Source organism: Phacochoerus africanus, chromosome 8 (assembly GCF_016906955.1).
Source record: "Phacochoerus africanus isolate WHEZ1 chromosome 8, ROS_Pafr_v1, whole genome shotgun sequence".
Classification (NCBI taxonomy): domain Eukaryota; kingdom Metazoa; phylum Chordata; class Mammalia; order Artiodactyla; family Suidae; genus Phacochoerus; species Phacochoerus africanus.
The window spans coordinates 131,185,730-131,198,067 of NC_062551.1; positions in this window are offsets into that span (position 1 = coordinate 131,185,730).

Below are 12,338 nucleotides of genomic sequence, written 5' to 3' on the forward strand. Positions count from 1 at the left end.
CACTGTGGATCCCAAGAAGACAGCTATGGGTTGAGGGTGGCAGCATTTTACCAGCTTTGGATCGCAAAATTCTGGTTAGTTCTAAGAGAACAGACAATTCTATCATTTTAAATCACTCTTTTGGATTCTCCTTGTTATAAAAAATGTACTCAGTTTAACAAGTTTCATATTTAGGAGAAAAAAAATGGTGGATGTGATTAGGAAAGATGCTCGGCAAAAGAGAAATTGCAATATGGCTGAATCTATAAAAACATTTTTATGAAAGTATAACTGTAGCTGATGTTTGTCTACTTATCCTACACAAAAATAGGAATACGATCATATGTATTTGACGAAATTCCTTTATAAAAGTTTTTGAAACTCTAATTACATTTCCCTATGTTGTAGTTTTCACCTACTAAAATTAAAGAACAGCTAGTGTTTCATCTTCTACCTACCTGTCAATAGTTCTTGATGTTAGTACAGGAAGTAATAGACTAGGGAAATAAAAGCAGGGTTAAAATTTTCATCACCTCTATCATACCTGCCTTCATAGCAATTCCAAGAGATAAAGATACCATGCCTTAACTTGTAAGGTCTGAGACTAATTTCAGTAGGTTTCTATGATGTCCGTGAACATTTTTTGAAAAAATAAGAAGAATATAATACACTATCAAAATATAAGGGGTTATTGTCATTATTATTATTCAGAGTTTCTTTCTTTTTCAAATTGTGGCAGCTACTGACCTAAAGCCTGAGAGCTGAAATAGAGAGGAGAAAAGAGATACATAAAAAAGAAACAAAAGAGTGTTTCTCAAGTTAGTAGAATAATACTTCCAAAATGTCTGAATTTAGAATTTAGGTTTTAAATGCTTTACCATCAAAAATGTCATTGCTATATACACACATATCTGAGTCATTTGGGGTGCGTGAATGAAAGCAAGTGGGAGCACAAAACTCTGAATAAAGAATTATTTAACACTAGCAATATTTTATCAATACTGGTTATTTTCTTATAGGGAGATTTGGTTTAGAAGATGTATAGCTTATAAGTTTACAATCTTGATTGATATTAAATTTTATCTAAATATAATTTATAGTTAGAGGGCTAAAATATGCATGTGATCATTTAGCTCAATTCTTTCAAAAATCAAAAATAAGTGGAACTAAATAGGGTCTCTTTTTATTTGTTTTGTTGAGAACAGACGTTGGCAATTTTTTTTTTTTTTTTGGTAAGTGACAGGTAGTCAATATTTTAGGATTTGTGAGCCATACAGTCTTCTTTGTAACTGTATAACTCCATCACTTAGTGCAGAATCGGCCATAGATACTATGGAAATGAATGACTATATCTGTATTCCAATAAAACTATTTACAGATACTGAAATTTTAATTTCTTACAATTTTTGCATATCATGAACTATTACTCCTCTTTTAATGTTTTTTCAAACATTTAAAAATGCCAACTGTTAGCTCATAGGCCATATAAAACTGGCAATGGACCAGATTTTGTCTGCAGATCATAGTTTGCTAACCTCTGATTTAAAATGATCACAAAATCAATATATACAGATATATTTACCTGTACAGGATGAATTTTAAAATTCTACCTTATTTAGGCCAATTAAAAGGGTAATCAAAATTCATTCATTCAACAAATTTTAGTGAGATCCTTCTGGGCCCCAAGCATGTAATACAAACAGAGAAAGCCCCTGCCTAGTGGAAATTATAGTTCAGTTTGTAAAACAGACACTAATAAGTAACTCAGGCAAATAAATTGATAATGCCCATTAACTACAATTTCTAGATTAATTCAAAAAATAAATATAGTTTTATAATAATTTTAATTTAATTTCGATAATCAAAATGTTCTCATCATATGGGGAAATTGAGCAAATAGAATAACAAAATTTTAGACTTGCAGCTCAAAAATAGAGACTGACTGACTTAGCACATGCAAAAAAGTATACGATGACTCTGTATTTTCATATCTTGACCTCATTTTAATTGATTTTCATAATGATCTCATACTGTATCCAGTACTCCTCTTTACCACTTTATAATCATTCCATTTTCTTTACTTGAAATGGCCCAATGTAAAATCTCAATTTATACTATATCCATTGCTCTGAGAAGCTACATATTTCATGAGTGAAGAAAAATGAAAAAAAACATGAGCCCAAATTTGTACAAGCTTAATTGAAATATATAAACATCATCTTTAATCGCCACTTTTTATTGAACTAAGTTAACAACCCTTACTCTTATGGGAGGAAAAAAAAAATCACATTTTTTTACTGAACATATTTTCCATGTGCATTTCCCTTTTTTGTAACTGATTACCTCTACATAAGAAAAAGTTGTTGGCCTGGACTGTCCACTGTGAAGAAGATGTTAGATACACATTTAATTTTTTTTCAGAGCAAGTGGCTAATGTATACAGCTGGCGTTCAAATATTTCCCAAGTTCAGTAGTGGTGGGGGGTGGAAATCACAGTTATGTAACTGTTCAACATACACTGTGTTCGAGTTAAGTTTAAAATTTTTTAAGAGAATAAAAAATAATATTCCTTTAAAAATGAGGTCAGACATGAAAACAATCCATACTGGGATCATTTTAAAGTAGTTGGAGCAAGACACACATTATATTAGGCTAAATAACTCCTACCATATCTGAATTATGGAGAATAGAGAAAATTGACAGAGCTCTCAAGCAGTAAAGAGAATTTAGAAGTAGAAAACCACGAAGAAAACAAGTATGTGAGTATTTCTCAGTTTATTTTAGATCACTAATCCCACACGTAGTCCACAAGGAAAAGATTTAATAGTCAAATAATTTGGGGAAATAATAATATAATATTTACTTCTAAAATGTTCACAAAAAAAAAAAAAAGGAGTTCCCGTCGTGGCGCAGCGGTTAACGAATCCGACTAAGAACCATGAGGTTGCGGGTTCGGTCCCTGCCCTTGCTCAGTGGGTTAACGATCCGGCGTTGCCGTGAGCTGTGGTGTAGGTTGCAGACACGGCTGGATCCCGCGTTGCTGTGGCTCTGGTGTAAGCTGGTGGCTACAGCTCCGATTCAACCCCTAGCCTGGGAACCTCCAAATGCCGCGGGAGCGGCCCAAGAAATAGCAACAACAATAACAACAACAAAAGACAAAAAATAAAAATAAAATTAAAAAAATAAAATAAAATAAAATGTTCACAATGTGCAGTAATACATTAATCACACTGAGAAATCCTGCAGAAAGGAAAAAGTTAAACTTGTTTAAGTAAGTGTTATCCTAACTACTTGACCTTTGACTAATCCCACCCATTAAAATACCCTTTAACAATCATCATATGGAAATATTTAGGGGAATCTTGCACTAGAGCAAGGGTCAAGTTTTTTGGAAAGGGCCTAATAGGAGATATTTTGGGCTTTGCAAACCACATGATCTCTGTAGCAACTATTCAACTCTACATTTGCAGCATGCAAATAACCATAATTGATATGCAAATGAAGGGTGTGGCCACAATCAGACAAATTTTATTTACAAGGAAATAGCTTGCCAGTAGGAAATGGGCCACAATTTGCAAAGCCCTGAAGTAGAGGAATGATCATTCTCAAAAACAGAAGCTAATAATTCACCGTCTTTATCCATTAGGGTTTGTTTTCAAATGTCTTTTAGGGAGCAATGACCATGAAGTTTCCTGAAAGTTTACGATGACATAGAAAGACATACACAGACAGTGACAGTCTGCTTTTATCAACTGTGCTGAATAAAGGAAAGACATTTCAAGTGCTACGATATCTACTGCCTTCAGTTCAAAATAAGTAGATGGCTACTGTCTAGTAGATGATCTGGGATAATTGCACCTATTTTAAACAGTTTTATGCATCCAAGCAAATGCAAAGAATTAAGCTGGACATATACCTCAAAAACAGAATTAAAGTGAATAGATTTATTAAATACACTAGAAAATTGAAAAGATGCTTATTATGCTCTTAATTTAATATTGATGCATGTTGCAAAGTTATATTTTCATAAAGTGATATTCTGAGCAAGTGACTAAATTTAAGGGGTCAGTTGAATACCTAGTTATAGCTATCCTACCAGCTCTCATCAAAACAATATTATTATCTCATGGAAATAACCTCAGATGACAAAAGCAAGAAACAATGAAGCAAAAAATAGTATTTTCCCCATTACTGTCCCCTCCTGGCTTTTAAATCTGTTGCTTAGAAGCTCATGTAATTTATCAAATTAGCAAAAAGGTAGCAAGTATTACAGTCCTAGCTCCCACATTAGTTTTGATCATTTAGCCCTTTTTTGGGGGTGCTTTTTTAGGGCTGCACCTGAGGCATATGGAGATTCCCAGGCTAGGGGTCCAATCAGAGCTACAGCTGCGGGCCTATGCCACAGCAATGCAGGATCCAAGCCAAATCTTTGACCTACACCACAGCTCACAGCAGCACCAGATCCTTAACCCATTGAGCAAGGCCATGGATCGAACTACAACCTCATGGTTCCTATTCGGATTTGTTTCTGCTGCGCCATTATGGGAACTCCAAGCTCTTTTTTTTTTTTTTTTTTTTTATTCTCTGAAGATTCAAAAGACCTTTGGCAATTCCATTAAATGGTCTGTTATTTTCCTCAGTAAATGTCATTTCCCTAATCTGGTAATTAACAAAAAAACAGAGACAAGTTTTCTCAGTGAATTTTGCTTGCTTTCTTTTTGTGCTAAATGTCTACCACTTGCCATTTCTCACCAAAAAAAAGAAAGAAAAAAATGAAGTTATTATTATTACTGATTAACATTTAATTAGGTTGTTTCATCTTTGGTTGAACAAGTTTGCAGATTTCCATTACCATACCTGCAAAGACCAGCCCAACGGTTTAATGAATATTGATGTCTTCATATAATGACAAAGCCCTTTATTCTCTGGCTACTGAATCACTAGGCAGTGATCACAAGAAACCATGTGATACACACTAAACAGAAATCCTTACTTTTTCACAGAAATTTAATTTCTGATGAAGGATTTAGGTCAATAGTTTGCATTATGTGATCATAATTACTTCAAGATTTTCTAATTATTTGGAATTTAGGCATAAATTTTGATAGCTACATTTAGACAGAATTGATGAAACCTGATTTCCACAGTATTCAGTTTTTCAGTGGACTGTCCACGTCACGGGAATCTTTGACTTGCCTGTCAAAGCCATTCCTTAAATGGACAAAATGTACCATTCTGATGACAAACCCCAACTTCTCCCTTCCATTCTCACCACCACTCCCTTCTAAGCCATTTTATGTGATGCTACAAACATATCAAGTTACTGATTGCTACTTAAATATACCATCCTGGCTCATGCTTCTGTGACATTGCACATGCTTTCCCGCTTACCTCAAACAACCTCCTCCGCCTCATCCTCACAAGTAATTACTCTTAAAGACTCTGCCCAGACATTATTTCTTCTATTCATTTGTTTATTCAGAAGCATATGTGCTGGTGTTGTTTAGGCACCAGAGAGACAGTGGTGAAAAGATAGTCCCTGCTCTCAAGGAGCTTACACCTCGGATAAGAAACAAATGCCTGAAAAAAACAAGGTAATTACAAATTGCGAAAAAGAATGGCTGCAATAGAAATCAACTGGGTGATGTGAGAGAGAATAAAGTGTGGAGAAGCATGACTTTAGGTAGGTGGTGAGGGAAGGACTTGATGGAAGCAACATTCTAACTGAGACTTGAAGATGAGAAGGAGCTAGAACCCAGCACCACGGGTGTGACTGGACCATCCAACCGTGGGCTGAGGTGGAAGGAGATGAGGTTTCACTCTCAAACTTCTCGGTCCCCTCCTCCTGCAGTCAGTCAGTCCATCTGCAACTTTTTCATAACCGTACACATTATGATGTTGTGACTATCTGCTTCCAACTACTTTGAGCACTTTGAGGGCAATTACCATACATTATACAACTTTATATTCCACCACCTCTTGGGCCCAAGTACATGGTATGTGTTCAACAAATATTTGTTCACTATTAATTTCTTTACCTCCATTCTTTTTTTTTTTTCTTTTCCTTTTTAAGTCCCCACCTGAGGCAGATGGAAGATTCCCCGGGCCAGGGGTTGAATCAGAGCTGTAGCTACTGGCCTATGCCACAGCCACTGCAACACTGGATCTGAACCACATCTGTGATTAACTACAGCACAGCTCAGCATCCTTAACCCACTGAGCAAGGCCAGGGTTCAAACCTGCATCCTCAGGGATACTAGTTGGGTTTGTAACCTACTGAGCCACAATGGGAACTCCCGACCATTGAAATCTCCTGACCAAATCTTCATCCCTACACCAGATCTTTTTCTAAGTTTTGGACCTCTATGCACCTCTCCCTTAGATTGTCACCAGCTAGCTTTTCAGCAAGACCCTCAACCTCAACATCTCCAGCCTTGAAATCAGTTTTGCTCCTCCTCTGGGGCTTCCTGCTGCAGAGAATGGCAGGGACTCAGTTCTACCTCAGGAACCCAATTCAGAAACATTAAGTGATTCTGCTGCTCTAACTCTTCTTCTCATCCTTTAAACCAGTCTTCACCTTTCCACCTTCTGGGTCTCCCACAATTTCTCCTCCCATCATCTCTCATCTATAGAAACCTTCTTAGCTGATCTCCACGCCTTCAGGCTCGCAAACTTCCAATCTATTTGTACACAACAGCCAACAAGATCTTTTTAAAACGCAAATCTGATCACACCATTGCCCTGCTTAAGCCCTTACAATGACTCCACTAAGCTGTCGGGATATAGTTCAGACTCCTCAGTTTAGTTGGAGTCCCTCTTGTCTGAGCCACATCAGTGCCCTTAACAGCTCCCTCCCCACCAATTCAGGCAGCTGCAAGTGCCCATAAAAATCTGCTGCAGCTGTTCCGGCTGCTCAGGAAATTCTTCCAGGCTGCACATCACACGCAGGTTGCAGCTTTGAGCCTCTGCTCTCATCTTGAGTCCCTGCTTTCCTTCAGTCCCTGCCTTCATCCTGAGCATTGCCAGGTTGCCTCCTTAGACATCAGATCAGCTAGCTCACAATTTCTCATTCTTTCCAAAGTTTAGCCTCTTTAATCACCCCCTGTGCTCTACTCACACTGTGGTCTATGGTTAAGGGACCATGCATGACCTGCATGACCCAGGGCCCCCTGATACTGCCCCCAGCCTCACCCAGCATCCTGTTTCCACCTGCCTGAGAGAAGGCATCAGACTATCTGTGAACCCATCCAGCCCTGTGCTCTATCCACATGGAACTCTTGCGTTCCTGGTCTGTGCGGTTTCACCCCTTTGTCCCTTCACACAAGTGTTTCCTTTTGCCTGGAATACACTCTGATCTTCTCCTACCCCTCCCTTGTATGTCATACCGCCCAAAATATGTACCCACTAGCTTACTCAGGCTAGCATTTAAAAATCCAACTCTCAGAAGCTTTGGTAACACCTATCTGGGTATTTTTATTAGAAACCTCTCTTCTGTCTTCGAAATCCCTCTATACAAATCTAATATAGCACCTACTGTTAAAAAGTTCTTTTAGGAGTTTGCTTTGCGGCTCAGTGGGTTAAGAGCCTGACTGGTATCCATGAGGGTGCGGGTTTGATCCCTGGCCTCCCTCAGTGGGTTAAGTATCCAGCATTGCTGCAAGCTGCTGTGTAGGTCGCAGATGCGGCTCAGAATTGAAATAGCTGTGGTTGTGGCATGGGTTGGCAGCTGCAGCTCTAATTCAACCTCTAGTCTAGTAACCTCCATATGCCATAAGTGTGGCCCTAAAAAGAAAATAAATAAATAAATAGTTATTTTATTTCCTTTTTTCTCCTATTAGACAGTTAGCCCTTTGAGATCAGGGAAATATAATCAATCTTTGTATCTCAGGGCCTAGTATAGCACTTAATACCTCATGAGTACCTAAGAAGTGATTTTTCAATGAATGAATGAACAAATTAATTTCAGAATTCTGAAATAAACTGACTAAATGCATTCTAAAACATTTGTTGGATATAACAGAATTTTCATTTCACAATGATTTATGGACAGCTCCAAGTATGTGTTAATATTATTTTTTTTTCTTTTTAGGGCCGCACCCACAGCATATAGAAACTCCCAGGCTAGGGGTCTAATCGGAGCTGCAACTGCTGGCCTATACCAAAACCACAGCAATGCCAGATCCAAGCCACGGCTGTGACCTACACCACAGCTCACGGCAATGCCTGATCGTTAGCCCACTGAGAGAGGCCAGGGATCGAACCCGCATCCTCATGGATACTAGTTGGGGTCATTTCTACTGTGACACAACGGGAACTCCCAATATTAATATATTTAAACTAGGTATGTGCCAAAAAATCATGTGATATGCTTCTGGTTTCACCTTGGTCTTATAATGTATCAACTCTTTTAAAAATGAAAATCAATGCCCATCAATTTCCTTCTGTAGAAGGGCTATATGATGAGGGAGAGTCTCAGCAGAGGTTGCCCAGATGCAGAGTTATGTAGTGTATTTGATGTGGGAAGAGTCCCACCAGGGAATAAAATAAGATACCCTCATTCTTTCTCATTGTGCATTTGCAAGCCTTTTATGAAAGAACATTTGCATTGCAACTTTCTGAACAACTTAGCTCCCGTAGTGTTTTTAATTGTGCCATTTATACCTGACACTATTATCCCTATGACTAAACGTAAAATTACTGCACGTAGATAGTTATTGGATATATTATTAAAACTGGTAAAGATAAATGTGTGGAATACAGAATGCTGATATTATTTTGCCTGATATAGCACTCCGTAGTTCTAAGCACTAACACAAACACACACACACACATTGTCTTTAACTATATTTAAATAGTATGTGATAAATAATGCTAATAACAGCCAACATTTCCTGAGTGCCCACTATGAGCCAGTAACTGCTCTGAAAACTTTATGTACATTTTAACATTTAAGTCTTATAATAATCCTAAGGAACAAGTAATACTATTATCTCCTTTCTTCGGTTGAGGAAATGGCAACAGAGAAAAGTAGCCTGAGGTCATACAGTTAGTGAATGACAATGCTGGAACAGAAATCCAGGCAGTTTAATTTCAGAGCTCTGCTTTTAATTTCTTTATCATCTTGTCTTTGGACATTTCATAGTGTAAAACAAAGATTTGCCTGGCTTTCCCAAGAAAAGCATTAAAAACACTGAAAACGCTCTCCTTGCCATAAACGGAACTATATGTATGCAACGAAATGCAGTATATTCATATATGTGCTTTCGGTCATAGCTAGCAATCTATCTTTTTTCCCCACACACCAAGCAGTGCTTCACCTAATACCTGTAACACATGGTAGAGATCATGGTACATAAAATGCTCCAAAAAAGATTTAATAATAACATTCACAAATGCGTACCAAGGAAGATAGAATTTAATACATTTTAAAACTTCAGATTAAGCACTGTGATAAACAGTGGCTTTCAGCAGACCATTTAACCCTCAGTAATTGTATGATATGGAAATGATCATATCCATTTTACCAATATTTTCTGTGGTTTACAGAGAGTATGTAACTTGCCCAGCGTCACATAGCTCGCAAGTGGTAGAGCCAGGATTCAAACCCAGGTCTGTATTACTTCAAACCTCAGTGCTGCCATGGTTTTAAGCACTTTTAACTGTACAATCTTACCAGGAAAAAAAGCCAGTATTGGTCTCTGCCACAGTCTTGCCTAGCTCAAGATTTTTGTTTTTATTAGTCCCTAATTTCTACTTGTATGATTAGAAAACATAGACACTGCCAACTTTCTCAGTATTACATATATGAAGCAACAAATTCATGAAACACTGTTTCGCTCCCAGTATTTTTTTCACTCCCATTTTATTTCTTTTTCACTTGCTAATGGGTACACTTTAAAAGGACAAGATCTTGAATTCTTTTTTTTTTCTTGGCTTTTTTAGGGTTGCACCTGAGGCATATGGAAGTTCCCAGGCTAGGGGTAGAATCAGACCTGTAGCTGCTGGCCTACACAACAGCCACAGCGATGCAGGATCCAAGACACATCTGTGACCCACACCACAGCTCACGGCAACACCAGATCCTTAACCCACTGAGCGAGGCCAGGGATCAAACACGAGTCCTAGTCAGGATCCTAGTCAGGTTCGTTTCCACTGAGCCACAAGAGGAACTCTCAAGATCCTGAAGTCTTATGTTATTATTAAAGAGGGAGTTGGAGACTGATCAACCTTCCAGGTGATCCTTGCAGAGCCCTCACTTTTCTATTTCCATATGAGCAAGGCTGCATATGTAGTCAATGGAACAGGTGAGTCTAGCAGAATTTAGAGAAGCCCAAACAAAACTGATGGTGCAAGACATGGTTCAAAATATGTTAAAAAATGAAAACATATATTGAAAAAAAAAATCTCCTCAAGTATTCATTTTTGATGCTACATTTTGTCCATTTAACAGAGAATAATGAAGTTTCATACTTATTCTAAGACTCTAGTCTATCACTCTTTCTAAAGAGTAGAAAAATACCCATCCTCTAACTAACACCTTAACATAGTAGGCATTCTGTAAACATTTATTGAATATTTACGGAATAAATGAATGAGGTTTACATTTGCTTCTGGAAAATAGGATACATTCCACTAAAGGTAATTCTTTTATGAAGTATCTTATCAAAATTTTTATATGTAACTATAAATAAAATCTAAAACCTTAAAATGCAAATTGTCTAAAAAGTGAACATTTTAATACCTTAAAACAATTTCATCTACTTTATCTCATTAATTTCTTTCTAGTTAGGTGAATAGTAGACAGGATTTGAAAAAAAAGGTCAGCTACTTTTCAGTAGCTCTAGGATTCAAGTCATATTGGGCTACTCATTGGTACTTGAGGGACTACAGAATCCCCTAACATGCTAAGGCATTGAAATGAGAGATGCTTTCTTTCATTATTTACGATCTTGTTTATTTAAGATTTTCTATCATTTTCCTAAAAATCAAGAGATGAAAAAAATCTTATTAAATCAGATTTCAAATCAGCTAGGATCTCACTCATGTGTGTAGTATTTTACCCATCTACAACCTCTACAACTGGTAACAACTCAATTCTTTATATCATATTGAGATTATAATTCAGTTGACCAAACTTTACAAAGTAGAAAACATGTTTTTTTGAACAGGCAATGACTCTAAGTAAATTTGACCAGAAAATAAGTTACAAAGTCAACATGAATAATCAGGGTCTCATTTCATGGCAAGAGTAAAGATGGCCCTTTACAGAACTCTGCCACGGCATGACTAATCTCACTAGCACATTTTTGTTGTTGTGCCAATAACACACCAGACATCAAGACCTGATTTAATATTATGTTGGCCTCATGGGTCATTATTTCTTTTGATTTGTTTTGAGTGGCCCTTACCACCACTTATATGACATCTTCTAAAATTAATGAATAGAATTGTTTCTATTCCACTTATTCTCAGGAACAAAACCTAAACAAATATAATTTTTGAAAATACAAAATTTATTTTACTATATTAACTGTTACATGGAGTTAATCTGAATTTTTTTTTTCACTTAATGGGACCACAGGTATTAATATTATAGGGGAAAAAATATGCCATTGATCAAATGTCCTTTCTGTATATCCTCTGTTGTCTCTCATACACATTAATGTTGATACAGATTAATTTCCTAATTCCGAAAATTTTAATTAAAACAATTTGGCCTGTTTCCAGATCTGAATGTATCTTCTTGAACCATTTTTGGATCCCTTTACAATATCCATCCTAAACAGAAATCCTAGTTTATTCTGGCTCTGATTCAAACTTCCAAAATTTCCTCTCTGTTTACTTGGGTCTTTTGGAAGTGTTCCAATTTGTCTCCAGTCACTGAAAGGAGATGAATGAAATTGAAATTGCACTTACTATTGTTTTGACTCTTAAAGTTGTGCTAAAAGACAGATCTAGTTTTGCTGACAATTTTCATAAAGAAATATTACCAAATTAACTTATTTTACCATTCACTGAACAGGGTTTATTCACAACTAATAAAGCATCATTCCCATTCCTTTATTATACAATAAAAACTCTTTTATTAAACTATAAAAAGCTTTAGACAAGCATGTTGGAGTAAGCTAAAGCTAAACTCCTTTTAGAATTGAAGAAATTGAAACCTGGAAGAGAGAAATTCATCCAAGGTCACATGGCTAATTAGTGGCCACTTTGGGACTGGAAACCTAGTCTGGCACCAGTTCCTGCCTCTTCTCACTCCTACAATTGCAAGTAGGACTTCTCAGATTATTCAACTGCTGATTTGATCTTCAAAGCTTTATGGAATGTTGAAAAGTCAACTATTTCTCTCATTCTTT